This window comes from Physeter macrocephalus, chromosome 13, assembly GCF_002837175.3.
Source record: "Physeter macrocephalus isolate SW-GA chromosome 13, ASM283717v5, whole genome shotgun sequence".
Lineage (NCBI taxonomy): Eukaryota > Metazoa > Chordata > Mammalia > Artiodactyla > Physeteridae > Physeter > Physeter macrocephalus.
The window spans coordinates 68,172,498-68,176,565 of record NC_041226.1 but is presented as its reverse complement, the minus strand read 5'-3'; positions in this window follow the sequence as shown (position 1 = coordinate 68,176,565).

Genomic DNA, 4,068 nt, shown 5'->3' with positions numbered 1-4,068 from the left:
TCCACATGCAACAACTGTTTGAATAATTTAAATGATCAGATATGCAAGCATCACCCAGAAGTGTGAGGACTTTGAGTTTGAAATAGCTCAGTATTTCCAGACTAGGATAAGAATAACAGTGTGCCTAATTTACATTTTCTTATCTCTTTTTGATATAGTTATAATGGTAACTGTAGTAATGGTTTAACAGCAGCAATGACAATGTAAATCTCAAACCCCAGAGACAATGTAAATCTAAACCCCAGATTACCTCTAATCCAGGGTTCTCACTTCAGGTAATTAAAGCCAACAACTGGAAGTAGGAAGGGGGAAGCATTTAAATGTAAATGTCTTCAGATCACACAAAGGAAAGTCAAATAAATATGGTTGGATTCTTAATATTGGTTCCAAGGAAATCATAGCTTATCAGGACAATAGAACATAAAACAGAAAAGAAGCATAAGTAGTAGAAATCATAAAACGAGAACATCAGAGGATAGCAATCTAAAAGTCATAACAATTCTCAAACTAAAAGACAAAGACTCAGACCATGTGAAGAAAAATGAAGCTACACATTAACTGCAAATTACAAAAATTTGAAAATAATGTTAAAATGAAAGGAAAATTTAAAACAAAAAGTATTACTTGATACAAAGGGGTCATGTTATATTGGAAATGGTAGCCCCATCAATAAAAAGATGGAAGTTGTAAACACTAAATAACAAGTCACAAAAATATATAAGCTAAAACTTATGAAAGGATACAAGCACAGTTATAGTGGGAGATTTTAGCAGGCACTCTGTCTTTGATAAATTAAATATTTATATATATGTGTATATACACATATATCATAATTTAAATGATTATATACAAGGATATATATGCAATATATAGTTACAGTATACCTTACATATATTTTTATATTATATAGAGAGATATTTCTATAGCTATGTAATTTAATAATGCAGTACATATTCTTTTCAGGTATCCATGAAATTTTTACAAAAATTGTGTACATACAAAGCCCCCAGAGAACCTCAGTACAGTTCAGAAAGTAGAAATTGTGCAGGCAGAACTACCTGACCACATGTTGATTAAAAATAACAGGAATAGAACCAGTACCCACCTCTTTGCCCTGGAAGTGTGCTTGTGGCCTGTTTCTCCAGGACATCCATCCTTTCTTTCCTCCAGAACTGTTCTCAGGCCTTCAGATTTAGGTCTTGGACTGGAACTACACCACCAGCTTTCCTGGGACTCCAGCATCCAGAGGGACTTCTCAGCCTCCACAATTGACCGCGTGGTTGACAGGGTCTTAGTGCTCCAGCTGGGTGTCAGGCATGAGCCTCTGAGGTGGGAGAGCCAAGTTCAGGACATTGGACCACCAGAGGCCTCCCGGCCCCACGTAATATCAATCGGTGAGAGCTCTCCCAGAGATCTCTTTCTCAATGCTAAGACCCAGCTCTGCTCAACCACCAACAAGCTCCAGTGCTTGACACCCCATGCCAAACAACTAGTAAGACAGGAACACAACCCCATCCATTAGTAGAGAGGCTGCCTAAAATCATACTAAGTTCACAGAAAACACACCACCGGATGTGGTCCTGCCCATCAGAAAGACAAGATCCAGCCTCATCCACCAGAACACAGGCACCAGTTCCCTCCACCAGGAAGCCTACACAACCCACTGAACCAACCTTATCCACTGGGGGCAGACACCAAAAACAATGGGAACTATGAACATGCAGCCTGTGGAAAGGAGACCCCAAACACAGTAGGTTAAACAAAATGAGAAGACAGAGAAATATGCAGCAGATGAAGGAGCAAGGTAAAAACCCACCAGGCGAAACAAATGAAGAGGAAATAGGCAATCTACCTGAAAAAGAATTCAGAGTAATGATAGTATAGATGACCCCAAATCTTGGAAATAGAATGGAGAAACTACAAGAAACGTTTAACAAGGACCTAAAAGAACTAAAGAGCAAACAGACAATGATGAACAACACAATATATGAAATTTAAAATTCTCTAGAAGGAATCAATAGCAGAATAACTGAGGCAGAAGAACAGATAAGTGACCTGGAACATAAAATCGTGGAAATAAATACCACAGAGCAGAATAAAGAAAAAAGAATGAAAAGAATTGAGGACAGTCTCAGAGACCTCTGGGAAAACATTAAATGTACCAACATTTGAATTATAGGGGTCCCAGAAGAAGAAGAGAAAAAGAAAGGGACTGAGAAAATATTTGAAGAGATTATAGTTGAAAACATCCCTAATATGGGAGTGAAAATAGTCAGTCAAGTCCAGGAAGGGCAGAGAGTCGCATACAGGATAAATCCAAGGAGAAACATGCCAAGACACATATTAATTAAACTATCAAAAATTAAATACAAAGAAAAAAAAGCAGCAAGGGAAAAGGAACAAATAACACACAAGGAAATCCCCATAAAGTTAACAGCTGATCTTTCAGCAGAAACTCTGCAAGCCAGAAGGGAGTGGCAGGACATACTTAAAATGATGAAAGGGAAAAACCTACAACCAAGATTACTCTACCCAGCAAGGATCTCATCCAGATTCGACAGAGAACTTAAAGCCTTTACTGACAAGCAAAACTTAAGAGAATTCAGCACCACCAAACCAGCTTTACAACAAATGCTAAAGGAACTTTTCTACGACATAGACTGGCTGAATGGATACAAAAACAAGGCCCATATATATGCTGTCTACAAGATATCCACTTCAGACCTAGGGACACATACAGACTGAAAGTGAGGGGATGGAAAAAGATATTCCATGCAAATGGAAATCAAAAGGAAGCTGGAGTAGCAATTCTCATATCAGACAAAATAGACTTTAAAATAAAAACCATTAGAAGAGACAAAGAAGGATACTACATAATGATCAAGGGATCAATCCAAGAAGAAGATATAACAATTGTAAATATTTATGCACCCAACATAAGAGCACCTCAATTCATAGGGCAAATGCTAACAAACATAAAAGGGGAAATTGACAATAACACAAAAATAGTAGGGGACTTTAACACCCCACTTTCATCAATGGACAGATCATCCACAATGAAAATAAATAAGGAAACACAAGCTTTAAAGGACACATTAAACAAGATGGACTTAATTGATATTTATACGACGCTCCATCCAAAAACAACAGAATACACTTTCTTCTGAAGTGCTCATGGAACATTCTCCAGGATAGATTGTATCTTGGGTCACAAATCAAGCCTTGGTAAATTTAAGAAAATTGAAATCATATCAAGGATCTTTTCTGACCACAACACTATGAGGCTAGATATCAATTACAGGAAAAAACCTGTAAAAAATACAAACACATGGAGGCTAAACAATACACTACTAAATAACCAAGAGATCACTGAAGAAATCAAAGAGGAAATCAAAAATTACCTAGAAACAAATGACAGTGAAAACAAGACAACCCAAACCCCGCAGGATGCAACAAAAGCAGTTCTAAGAGGGAAGTTTATAGCAATACAGCCCTACGTCAAGAAACAAGAAAAATCTCAACTAAACAATCTAACCTTACACCTTAAACAATTAGAGAAAGAAGAATTTTAAAAACCCCAAGTTAGCAGAGGGAAAGAAATCATAAAGATCAGAGCAGAAATAAATGAAATAAATAAATAAATGAAAAAGAAATGAAGGAAATGATAGCAAAGATTAATAAAACTAAAAGCTGGTTCTTTGAGGAGATAAACAAAATTGATAAACCATTAGCCAGACTCATCAAGAAAAAAAGGGAGAAGACTCAAATCAACAGAAATAGAAATGAAAAAGGAGAAGTGGCAATTGACACTGCAGAAATACAAAGGATCATGAGAGATTACTATAAGCAACTATACGCCAATAAAATGGACAAAGTGGAAGAAATGGACAAATTCTTAGAAAAGCACAACCTTCCAAGACTGAACCAGGAAGAAATAGAAAATATCAACAGACAAATCACAAGCACTGAAATTAAAACTGCGATTAAAAATCTTCCAACAGGGCTTCCCTGGTGGCGCAGTGGTTGAGAATCCGCCTGCCGATGCAGGGGACACGGGTTCGTGCCCCG